Source organism: Pecten maximus, chromosome 10, assembly GCF_902652985.1.
Source record: "Pecten maximus chromosome 10, xPecMax1.1, whole genome shotgun sequence".
NCBI classification, from domain to species: Eukaryota; Metazoa; Mollusca; class Bivalvia; order Pectinida; family Pectinidae; genus Pecten; species Pecten maximus.
The window spans coordinates 16,126,040-16,140,152 of record NC_047024.1 but is presented as its reverse complement, the minus strand read 5'-3'; the positions used below and the strand labels follow the sequence as shown (position 1 = coordinate 16,140,152).

The 14,113-nt window shown below is 34.4% G+C and overlaps 1 long non-coding RNA gene across 1 annotated transcript; it reads left to right on the top strand.

Annotated features, from left to right (window-relative positions):
* The first annotated feature begins 586 nt into the window (after positions 1–586).
* On the top strand, positions 587–1,225 carry LOC117336330. The gene is made up of 2 exons (XR_004534581.1): positions 587–761; positions 792–1,225. It is a non-coding gene; the product is annotated as an uncharacterized LOC117336330 (long non-coding RNA).
* The last annotated feature ends 12,888 nt before the right edge of the window (positions 1,226–14,113 follow it).

Here is a 14,113-nt window from a genome sequence, read left to right as displayed (position 1 = left end):
GCTTTTGTTTACTACTGTACTTGTTTATTTCATAGTAATTCGTCAAAGTAGAAAACTTTATTTCTATATAAGACGAAAAACGTTAGAACAAAGCTGACGCGAAATAACGAAGAAAACAAAGTGCCTGTTTATTGACCTGACATAATTCACCAAAGTGATCATCTTAAAAACGTATTTTGCTGCTGCAGGTTAACACAGGTTGCAGAAAGATGTATCGATATCATGTACCCCAGAACGAAAATCCCCATTGTAAAACAATGAAATCAAGGATAAGGGGGCGAAATATGTCGGATAAAAACATGGGCTTCCATTCTTTTTCCTTTTTTTTAAAGTTAATTCGCGATTTTTTTTTATAAATGTACTAGTATCTCTCGTTTCAAAAAGCGAAATGACGAAGCGGTACCTACCGAACGGCCAGTACTCAAAATTAAGTAAATCTCTCTTGTTTATGACAACACGTGATTTTGTGTTATTTGTTTGTGTTGTTTGTTTGTGTTGTTTTTTGTGTTGTTTGTTTGTGTTGTTTTTTGTGTAGTTTTTTGTGAAGTTTCTATATTGTTCAGTTATTCCCTGTGATTTATTTTGATTTAAACATAGTTTTATTGTTAAATATAACAACAGGAATAGGACACAAGTTATCGCAACTTAAAACGCCTTCTTCCAATAATCATTATGTACATAATATGAATTTACAATATAATACAGTATATAAAATTTGTATATGATGTAAGAAAAGACAGAGATGAGGGACAGAATGAAAAGTAAATATGTTAATGCCAATTAATTTAAAGAGAGAGAGAGAGAGAGAGAGAGAGAGAGAGAGAGAGAGAGAGAGAGAGAGAGAGAGAGAGAGAGAGAGAGAGAGAGAGAGAGAGAGATGACCTAAAATCGATTACTGGATTTAATAAAATTTTGAACATATTGAAAAATATAGCCATTTTGTTCATCAGATAGTTTAGGAGAACCCCAGAGAATAACATTAAGAGTCACATTACAATAGCGGGAGAGATTATCAAATAAAGTTTCACGCTCTCTTCTGTACAATATACAATCAAAAAAATAATGATACACGTTTTCACACTCATTACCACATGCACAGGTTGTATCATTAATTATATTTACTCTATACAAATCATAGTTTAAGCTACTACAAACATGTCTTAACCTTGTGTGTAAAACATTTAATTTTCTATTTCCAGTTAGATAATAAATAGGTAATATATCACGATTGTTTTCTATTTTGGATTTAAATCTACTGTATCCCTGTATCTATAGAAACACGGGGTGTTTTTTTAGTCCTACAATGACAATGACAATTGTTTATTCTCGTAAAGAGTACAGTGCAGAGAATATGAACATTAACAAATGGATAACAATGATACATGGTAAAACAGGATGGACATCAGTATTATGAATTAAATTATCTCGTTTATCATTTTGATTTACGTTATTGAATTATGTATGGAATTTAAATGTATTTGGTTTTTCATATTAATATCTAGACATATATTTCCGTCTGTTATTGAGCATAAGTTGTTGATCATAGTTAAATAAATGATGAAATTGGTCGCCTATTTCTCCCAAATTACATAAAGTGCAACTTCTATTTTCACGTGGTATATTAGACCATCTACCAATTCCGATTGGTATTTTGGTATTACCTACTCTAAATTTACAGTACGCTTTGGCTAATTTGGGAGAGAGTTCTAGTAAATAATTCTCTAAACAGAGTTCAGTCTTGTAGATTCTATAATTGATTGCTGTAGAGGAAGTGAAAATTTCATTTCTCAAGTTGGCTAAAAAAATACCTTTAGTATAGAAAATGTTGTACTCTTCAGCCAATTTATACTTGAAAAATCTTGACTATCAAATATATCTAATAAGCTACATTTTCAAATATATGTTTCACATCTTCCAACATCTTTCAACCAAGACGAGTTATAATATGACACACTTGTTAATAGTGTATTGCTTAGCTTATCCTGATTATTTTTCGCCAATTTAACCCAAAATCTAATAATTCTGATTTTAACATTGATATCAAGTGGGAACCGACCAAGTTCTCCATATATCATAAAATTGGGCGTAGACGTTTTAACATTAAGAATATGTTTACAAATGTTAGGTGAAATCGTTGAATAAGTCTATAGTGAAAAAAAAAAAAAAAAAAAAAAAACCCACTTCACATCCATATAAAACAGGTTTGACAGCTTTATCAATTATGTAAAGTTGACAATCTATAGACAAGTTATGATCTCTACATTCAGTAATAGCACCATACATTGCTTTAACACCTTTTTATATAGCTGTTTGATATTAAATTTTATCAAAACAGATATTTCAATTCTTTGGTTATCTATATAAGATTATTTTCACCGTGTGTAAAATACAAATCATTAGGATTTTTTTTCCCTTCCAAAAATTATTATTTTGGTTTTGCTGGTATTTACTTTGAGATGCCAAAGGTTATAATATTTCAAAAATGTATTTAGCTGCTTTTGCAAATCATCTGCAGTTTCTGATAGTAAAATAGTGTCATCAGCATATAACATTACTTACAATTTCAAATATATATTTAATTCTTGTGTTAATTTGTCACTTGTATAAAACAAACCTTTACAGTCATGTGACTTATAAAAATCTTCTAAATCGTTAAGAAAAAGTGAAAATAAAACCGGAGATAGATTATCGCCTTGTCGGAGCCCTAGTAGCTGTCGTTAACCTAATTACGGTGCCACCTAATTAAGTTACCCACTTAATGAGTACTTAGTGCCGGAACAAGTGTTTACACCGACTGCTACACTTAATAAAATAGTAAATAAACAAACCGGGGACGGACTCTCGTATCTCCGGATTTTCTGAATGACGACTCCACGACCGCTGTATCTGACACTGTAACCAATCTATCCGTCAGAGTTTTTAATTGAGAGATAATTAATTTCTTCTGGGGTTAAGAATTTTGTATTCATTTTAATCTCGCTTATAAAAACATGCCAATAAAATTTGTCATTAAGTCTTTACTGCCAATCGACGTAAGCATGAGATATTGGAATATCCTTCCGATGACAAGTATGGAATCTGGACTGTTCTCGTGAGAAACAGTGAAATGTTCATCGGCAAGTTTCGGTATTAGTCGCATGTTTTCGTGATAATTAATGCTGGACTGTACAAATCGGTTTACGCCGTAGATTTACTAAGGGAAACACTGATGGTCGGTAAAACTCGGTATTATTCGTATCCTTACGTGAGAAATACTAATATTAGTTGTTTACTTACAAACGCTGATTCCGCAATACAAGGTAGTTGTCTAAATCTGTCAAAACAATATATATCCGGAAATAGTTTATATTAATTACTTTAAATTTATTGTGGCCGTATAATTGACTGAGGTGAAGAAATCAGGTGGACAAACCTTTAAGGATACACATTGATTTCAAAAACTATTTTCAATTTAAAGCAGCGTAGAAGCATTGTTAATACGCCGTTTTCTAGATCCTGATACATTACATTGATTATATGGTATATATGTATTAACTGCACAAATTGATACGCTTTTAAATTATTGACCTGTACAGCAACATTCTTTTGAGAAGCATCAGATTTAAGATTATGAATAAAAAGCATTCCTAGATAATTAGCTTTGTCCGTAATTTGTAGTTCAGTATCATTATAATACAAATTTTCTTTGTCTCTAATACTACCTCCATCCCTGAAGACCACTCGTTTCGTCTCGTCTCGCCTCGTCTCGGCTCCTCTCCTCTCCTCTCCTCTCCTCTCGTCTGTATTCGAGTCTATGTTTATCGTCATGAGACGTAATTATATTATCTTATTTATAAGAACGTCTAATACTTATGTAAGTTTTTCGGTGTCTCTGCAAATTACACAAAATCATCAGCATACATTAAAATTGATGGATAACATTTATTGATGATTTTGATTAAATTTTATATACATTTAAAAGAACAAATGATTACATACCATACCTTAAAAGAAACATACCGATTGAATTAAGTTCATTTGATGGACAACATTTACTGATGAAATGGATTTCACACTTTACAAATAAGGAATGCGTTATTAGTATATCGCCTTAAAAAAGCTGCTTGTGTCAGAAAACTACTCAGAATAATTGTCATAATGTTTCCCACATAACTTAACTGACCTATATAGTGATTGGATGATCCGTGACATTTCCCCCTCGCGCACCATATCTTATAAGTTTACATCAGAATCGAGATATCTACAAAAAGTTTCTTGTAGTCAACAAAGCAGCAGTATAGCCTTCCGTCCTTATCACTTAACTACTTGGTTGTTAAAATTTGAAGTACAAATATCGCATCAACAGTAGAATAACCAGATCTGAAACAAAATTGTGTGTAATCTGTTATAACATTAAATTTGCTACGGTATTCCACTCTGTTAATCGCTCATTCAGTATGTATATACACAACTTACCCAATAATGACGTAGGTGTATAAACAACTTAACCAAATAATGACGTAGGTGAAACAGAAGACGCCTCCCCGTCCGGACCGCCTGGTCGTATCCTCCTTGTAAATCATCAAGTCTCTCTATATCGTTTGTTCGTTTCTTCCTTCGTTTTATCGATGTTGAGTTAGAACTACGACTTCGTTATAATGTCGGTATTCTTCGTCGTTTTTGTAGATACTGTACCTTTTAATTACAACAAATTTTAAATGCTCTGTTTGGATTTAACAAGCAAACCAAGATCGGAAAAAAAAGAAATAACAATTTTCATATTTTAGAACTTTTTTCTTTTCTATATCAAATAAGATAATTCATTTATTATACATGTATGAACTTTTTATATTTCAGATTTGTATTGATCACTCAGACACACACACGTGTGTTACAAGAGGTCAAATATATTTAACAGCAAATTTTATACATGGCGGAACACAACAAATCTCATACGCTCTTTATATAATTTTTTCCTTTCAACAAACTTACTTACTTTTGAGAGCACACGAACATTACATAGAGAAACTAAACCTTTCATTTTTGTCAGACTAAGGTACGTGCAATACTAATTTGGTATATATACATTTCTTACTTGGCATACTAATTAATGTTTACAGATAAATAAATAATGATACTCATCACCAACACTATTGGAGCACAAAGGACAAATTCGATCATTACGAGGTATACCAGCCCATCGCCCCGTTTCTATGGGCAAATATAAATTCGATGTACGGAATTTTAAAATATTTTTTCGCTCTCTTACATTATATTTAGTAAAATAATCTTCAGTTTGAAATTTAGACCTAAACATGGAGTACAGAGACAAAAGTTTGGATCTGACTAATTCATTTACATTATATTAGGTCCGCTGACCGAGACATGCTAATCCTGCTTCACGCCCAGCATTTTGGGAGTGGGACAAATGGTTAAACCATTTGTATATAATGTACCGGCTGTAGTGTCCTTTTTGGTGTCTTCGGCAGTATGTATAAAATCGGCATCAGTTCTGGGCAATCGCAAGGAGAAAAACAAAAATACCCCATATACCCCAGTCTCACGAAACACACACACAATCATAACACGCATGTATTTCCTACGTTGGGAGGTGGTGTTCTTAACAATGACCAAAGCTGTCGATAAGACGCGAATACAAACAAACCAGCACCAAACATTGTTTTACTTCTGGAGTTGTGAATGAAAAAAAAATGATGGCCAATGGATGTTAAAATGGGTGAAACTAAGGTAAACAAGAAATATCTGTAAAAAAGATAAACAGCATAGTTTGAATGTTGGTGGTTATAATGTAAAACTGTTGGTGAAATAAATGAACGAACTAATGCGTTTCATCACGGATAACAAAATTATAACAGTTTGAATTATTTTTGGTGATAATAAGACTGCATTTTAATCAGGAATATAATTTTATTAATGTGTCATTTGAAAAGATACATCCACTTAATCAGATTGCATTCAATTTTAACTTTGTTTCGTTTTTAACTGTTATATCTGCATTTTGCATTTACCGCTACATTGGCCAATCACATACTTCATCTTGACCAGTAACGCCACCTGTCGCGTCATATCCGGGACCAAAAGAATATTATACGGCTATGCCGAAAAATTAAATATGAACTTTATATTTTACAACAATTGCGAAATAAGTTATACCAACTTATATCACTTTGTTAGCCCAGATGGAAGCGCGAGGGATCTTAGTTTGGGATGAAACCGGCATACCCGGAGAAATCCACGTGACCGAACGAAACTGTTGGAGTGTAAGGGTCGTCGACAAACTGGGTCAACATACGCGATACCAGACATGGTGTCGGGGCCAGTGGAAACTCGGGCTAGCGATAATCGTGTAGAAGTTGAAGACTTCTAGCCGAAAATAAGTGAAGGAAATAATATGAAACAAAAATATCAAACTGTCTATACAGTTATTGTGTTCATTTCTTAACGATAAATATCATGTTAGTGAGTAGATGACCTAAACACGACAATGCTAGTCCTGATTTATATAAGTACATGTATATTGACACTTGTTTCTGATTCCTTTTTGTATCATTTATATGTTGTATATATATACATATATTGGCAATTGGAAATTGACAAATAAAACACAGTTTAAACTGAACTTATAGTTCCACGCGAGACTCCCAAATCCATGTTTTTATCGTACATATATATATATATAGATAATCCCCTGAAGAGCGGCAGAATGTAGCCGCGAAAGTACTAGGGAAACAGCAGATCTGTGTTTGGCTTTTTATTTTATTATATATATATATATACATACATTAGAGTATAACAATGTATAAAATGTGATATGCATGTTATTAAACCACGTCAGGGTGTTATATATAACCAACATTCATTTTCTAACTGACAAAACTTTCCTTCTGTCCTGGTAGAGAACACTTTAGGCTGTATATACATATGTAGGTGTCGACAGGGACTCTGAGTGGTGTCAGACCAAGTTTGTGCTTAATGAACTTTCTTAAGAGTTGATAGAACTAGATTCTGATATAAGTGATAAACCCGGCAGTGATGTATATAACCGATACTGAAGTTAGGAGTGTCTCCGGGCTGTAACACGGATACATCACGCGAACGACTATGACGTCATCAGCTGTTCCCTGCGGTTCAACATTTTACTCATCGTAGTTTTTTTTTGTATCTCCCAATTAAAAGTCAATACTTAACTAACCTCATCAACTTAAGCCCCTTTCGATATCCTCTATAACGAGCAATTCCTTTTAACATGTCCTAAAACCATATAAAATCCATCCCTTTAAAAGTTTAAGTTTTTATATATTTCCTTAAATGATTTCTCGTCGGAAAAGTCGAAGCACTTCCAAATTAAAGCTCTGCACCTTAAAAAAACTTTTTTGCCACGAAAAATGACATACATTTTGACATCAACATACTCCTCCACTCCGACATGTTTTGTAAGGTTGATACGGTGCCATCAATTCTAGTAAGTCAAATCTCGATAAAATGTCCTTGTCATTGTAAGTCAACATTGATATGATGCCTCGCTAATATACAATAATACATCGATATAATGTCTCGTTTATACAGTAAAACCTCGATATAACGTCCCTGGTCTATATACAGTAAATACAGTAAAACCTCGATATAATGTCCCTGGTTTATATACAGTAAAACCTCGATATAATGTCTCTCGTTTATATACAGTAAAACCTTGATATAATACCCCTCGTTTAATATACAGTCAAACCTTGATATAATGTCTCTCGTTTATATACAGTCAAACCTTGATATAACGCCCCTCATTTATGTACAGTCAAACCTTGATATAACGCCCCTCATTTATGTACAGTCAAACCTTGATATATTGTCTCTCGTTTATATACAGTCAAACCTTGATATAACGCCCCTCATTTATGTACAGTCAAACCTTGATATAATGTCTCTCGTTTATATACAGTCAAACCTTGATATAACGCCCCTCATTTATGTACAGTCAAACCTTGATATAACGCCCCTCATTTATGTACAGTCAAACCTTGCTATAATGTCTCTCGTTTATATACAGTCAAACCTTGATATAACGCCCCTCGTTTATATACATTAAAACCTTGATATAACGCCCCTCGTTTATATACATTAAAACCTTGATATAACGCCCCTCGTTTATACACAGTAAAACCTTAATATAATGTCCCCTCGTTTATATACAGTAACATCTTGATATAACGCCCCTCGTTTATAAATTAAAACCTTGATATTAATCCCCTCGTCGATATGCAATAATACCTTGAAATAATATCCCATGTTTATATAAAGTAAAGCTTCGATATGACGCCTATTGGTTATATATCTCAAACCTCGATATATTGTATCATAAACCTCGATATAATGCCCTTTGCCTTTTTAGCCATATCGCTTACTGAAGATTCCACATTTTTGCTGAAAACATATAATACAAAGGCAGTATAATGAGTTGTAACCTCGTTATAAAGTACAGTTTTACAGACGTGATGATATAGGTCTTTAACAGCAGTACACGGACCATTTCAGTCCTAAACAAATTCGGGCACAAACGTACATACACATGGCCTGTCGCCGTCAACACATATCTGATAACCCGCTGTGAACGTAATTATATTTAATCAGCTGCTAATATACCTTTTCATTTTTATCAAAGTTGTCCGCGAAGTTCTGAACCATTTCCTTGATCTCCTCCTAGAGATTCGATACCGTTGAGGACGGGAAAGTGACTCCTCGGCGTTACGTAATCACTGGGGCCCCGGGGTCTAATCAGGTCATCGGCCCGACGATCGGGGTAGGAGGATAAACAACGCTAACTTGTTTAGAATAGTCACAGGATTGTGTACATCAAACGATTTCAGAAATTAAGAAAAACAAAATTAACATATTCAATTTTGTCCCGAAAACTATCAAGTCTTTATTTTTGATATAAATATAAAATCCGTAGTCTTCGCGGAAATGACTTGGTATATTTTAACAAAGACTTTCCTGTACTGAAATCTGCTGCTATGATATCAATTTGGCCCCGAGGGAAGCACACAAGGGACTTTATGTCGGAGGAAACTGGAGTACCCGGATAAAATTCACGTGTATATAAAGACAGGTGCAGGGAATCGAACCCATGTCGTCTTGATGAAAGACGTGTACTCTAATTACTTCGTTGCCTGTAAAATTATCTTTATATATATCTATACTAATTCATTAAGATTTTCGTACTTACACCTTGCAAAAAATGTTTACTTTCCAAGGAACATTCTGTCTTCCAATAAATAAGGGAGAGTCGCTTTAAAGATGTAATTTACTGGCTTTAACATTTTGATAAAATCAACTTAAACTCCTTGAATCTGCGTCATAGTTTGTTTACACCGACGATAAGACGAAAATGCTACAGAGCAGATACTCATGTGGCGGCATTAGAACCGAAGAAAATATCAATAAAATATTATTTGTGGCACTCTACATGTTACTCGCTTCCAGCTACGTAAATGGTTAACATTTGTTATTCTCTTCGGAGTCTCTCTGATTCATTCTGCTTTTTCGTTCAAAGGGCTGTACACAGATACCGAATAATGTCCATTAACCGGACAAACCGGACATAACAGTTGTTCGTCCATCTAGGACTCGCCAGTGTTGCTTCTGATGCCAGAGTCACAATTTGTGGAAATTCAGACGGAAATGGACTCGTCAATGATGTAGGGGTCAAATTTGTTGAAATCCAGTTTAAATGTAAATGGTGGAAACTAACTGTTAATATCAAGAAGCTGCGGAGCACTTAATGTAATCAATTGGATGTTTAATACAATAGCATATTGGGTATGTTTGAAGCTTGTTGGTTCCATTATCATCGCCCTAACTCTCATTTCAGGTTGTGCCCGGATTTGATCTTGATTTGCATATGACCGGTGTCGTAGTGACCTAGATTTGTATATGACGGGTGTCGTAGTGACCTAGATTTGTATATGACGGGTGTCGTCATGACCTAGACTTGTATATGGCGGGTGTCGTAGTGACCTAGATTTGTATATGGCGGGTGTCGTAGTGACCTAGATTTGTATATGGCGGGTGTCGTCGTGACCTAGATTTGTCGTAGTGATCTAGGTTTGTATATGGCGGGTGTCGTAGTGACCTAAATTTGTATATGGCGGGTGCCGTAGTGACCTAGATTTGTATATGGCGAGTGACGTAGTGACCTAGATTTGTATATGGCGGGTGTCGTCATGACCTAGATTTGTATATGGCCGGTGTCATAGTGACCTAGATTTGTATGGCGGGTGTCATCGTGACCTAGATTTGTATATGGCGGGTGTCGTCATGACCTAGATTTGTATATGGCCGGTGTCATAGTGACCTAGATTTGTATGGCGGGTGTCATCGTGACCTAGATTTGTATATGGCGGGTGTCGTCGTGACCTAGATTTGTATATGGCGAGTGATGTAGTGACCTAGATTTGTATATGGCGGGTTGTCGTCGTGACCTAGATTTGTATATGACAGGTGTCGTCATGACCTAGATTTGTATATGGCGGGTGTCGTCGTGACCTAGATTTGTATGACGGGTGTCGAGAGTGAAGTAGAAGACGTTTACTCTCCCGAACTCCTGGTCCTATTATCCTGGTACTTTGTCAAGTCTATACGAATCTATATTTTTGTTTATCTTTTCCCATTGTTTAATCAATACCGAGTTTAAATTACATAAATAAAATGACATTGGTTTTTATTTTCTCATTCATTCAGTAACAATGGATAGGAAAGTCATGGTAACTCTACCATTCAGTGTTTAAACCGCATATATTGTGGTTAAGATCATAGCAAATTTATAACTAATTCTTCTCGTTTTACTAATTAATTACATTATATCGATTAATTATAATAATATAAATAATAAATACCAATGGTTTTGTTTAGATAAGTTTATTTCACTTATCACGGCGGTGAAGTTTGTGACCAGACGTTATCACTCCGTATATAAACCACATCAGTCGAGAATCCTTCCCGTCAGGAACACATAATAAGTCTCCGTGGAATCTTCGTTATACACACAAATGCATTACGATACCATATTATATCTTTGTATATAAATGTTAAAACATCAAAGGGAAATCGTCCATGATGGTGATAATTTTTATTTCTGTACGAATCCCGCCTCATAATGAGATAATACTCCGGAAAGAAGCGCGCGCTTTGAGGAAATGGATGTCTTAATTAAGTCTTATGAAATATATTGTGCCATTCAATTTACCTATTACAGCACTACCGGTTGGGAGGGAGAATGTTAAAACATAAAGGGCCACCCTCCCCTTCATCAACCGTGCCGTACTCCGTCAAACAAACCCAGTAGGCGTGCTATACTGCTGTTTGGCGACCAAACCAAGGAATAAACACGATCCGGGGGCGCCGAACTAATACTTTCCAATTTCATCTGTTTTGTTAAAAATCGTTTACTCTGTTCTATCCTGTCGCAAAATGAATTTGCACTTGTAGAAAAAAAATGATTTCCTTTTTTTTTATTTCTCTTTAAAGCAAGTTTTCGTATCCGCGGTAATCTGTCCCTGTCAATGTATTTTTTATGAAGACCGATTCTCGAGATCTGTCTCTAATCTATATCACAATGGGTATCGAGTATCTAGTATACAATTTTATAACAATTGTACGATTTTAATTTTTTTTTTTTTAAATATGCGTGTATCTATGGCTTTTTACGGACAATTTTATTACAATTGTACGATTTTGTTTTTAATTTTTTAAATATGCGTGTTTCTGTTGCTTTTTACCGAAAAGTAATTGTTCACAGATTTATCTCGTCACAAATGTGAATATAAAAGTTGTATATGCCTGGTTCACTGTCTGCTAAACGAAATGACACTATTAGCAATGTATTTATGTTTTTCTGTATCTCGTATCCACGAGTCGTTGATACGAACACCTACATGTACAGTCTCGCTGTGTTTAATAGCTTAATTCCTCGTTTCCGATTTTTTTTTTTACTATTTCATTAAGTTTTCTGTTAGTATCAGGGACATAAATCCAATAACTACATCATTAATATATTACAATGATCACATATAGCAGGATTTCGAAAATTCCTATCATTTTGTCACTTTTTCCAAATCTAAATTAATGATTTCTCTTAGAATTGTAATTTTTAGAACGATAGTCAAGGTATTAATACCCATCCTTCTAAAAAGAAGTAAAATATCTTAAGTTTTCTGTACAGTATAGAATATATCCCATCGGAGTTAAAGTGGATTTTCAGTTTTTATTTTATTATTTTTTTTAAATAATAAAATTGGCCAGAATAATCATACTTTGTATAACTTATAATCATAATTACATGTAATTAAAATGATCATTCCAAACTGTTAGATGTGATATATTCTTTGTTTCTAAAGTTACAATAAAGATAATTTTAAAATTCTAAATCTAATTGGAGATAACCAGGCTCTATTAGATTGAGAGCTACACGGCTCTGGGTTGATAATTCAATGGGTTTTTTTTTTTTACTGATACTACAAGATAAATAAATGAATAACAGTTTCTAATTAGGCAATAATTTTCTTTAAGTGAAAACAATCCAAGATGCTTAATAATTTATATGAGTTCTTTATAAATAAATCGATTGCTTCCCTGGATTACAATAATACAACTGATAATCACATTTCCCTCTTCCATATCGAACTCCCCGGAAATCATTGTATCACCTGCTACAATCGTCATATAATCTAGACAGAATTTTGTTGGGTACACCTATATTCTTGTGAACAATAAGATGTTGTGACGAAATAAACAATTTAAGGAATATAAGTTTGTTACTTAGTCACATTTAATCACTTTAGTGTTGTTAACTTCGCTGACCCTCTTTTAAAAGATAATCCATCTTACCTTGTCGATAACCAACTTTTAAGAAATAATTTTGTTTTACATGTACCTTTTCGCTGAACCACTTTTAAAAGATAATTCGATTTATTTTTTCGCTGAGCCACTTTTAAAAGATAATTTTGTTTTACTCTTTCGCTAAGCTACTTTTGATATATAATTTTGTTTTAACTTTTCGCTGAGCCTCTTTTAAAAGATTAATTTTCTTTTACCTTTTCGTTGAGCCACTTTTAAAAGATAATTTGATATTACCTTTTCGCTGAGCCACTTTTAAAAGATTAATTTTGTTTAACCATCGGCTATTTTACTATTCATAGTCCACATTAGAAAATGTAAATAACTTTCGCCTACATAGGGAATTCTGATTATTACAAACAATATGTTGATTCGGTTGATTCGATGAGGAATAAATATCATAAAATATATTGTCTGTTCTCCCTGTATATTTGTGTCACCAATACACATCAAACATTATTTGCTCTCTTGTGAACACAGTAATGAAAAAAATACGTCTGAGTATCTTAGAAACTTTACATTACGTAAAATAGTTTTAATCAGAACACTATATAGCTGTTTCGTCCCTCTGGGACTCGTTGGTGATGTAAGAAACATCATACAGCTGTTTCGTCCTTCTAGGACTCGTTGGTGATGTAAGAAACATCATACGGCTGTTTCGTCCCTCTGGGACTCGTTGGTGATGTAAGAAACATCATACGGCTGTTTCGTCCCTCTGGGACTCGTTGGTGATGTAAGAAACATCATACGGCTGTTTCGTCCCTCTGGGACTCGTTGGTGATGTAAGAAACATCATACGGCTGTTTCGTCCCTCTGGGACTCGTTGGTGATGTAAGAAACATCATACGGCTGTTTCGTCCTTCTAGGACTCGTCAGTGATGTTAGAGACATTATACAGCTGTTTCGTCCTTCTAGGATTGGTAAGTGATGTTAGAGACACCATACAGCTGTTTCGTCCTTCTAGGACTCGTCAGTGATGTTAGAGACATCGTACAGCTGTTTCGTCCTTCTAGGATTGGTAAGTGATGTTAGAGACACCATACAGCTGTTTCGTCCTTCTAGGACTCGTCAGTGATGTTAGAGACATCGTACAGCTGTTTCGTCCTTCTAGGACTCGTCAGTGATGTTAGAGACATCGTACAGCTGTTTCGTCCTTCTAGGACTCGTCAGTGATGTTAGAGACATCGTACAGGTGGTTCGTCCTTCTAGGACTCGTCAGTGATGT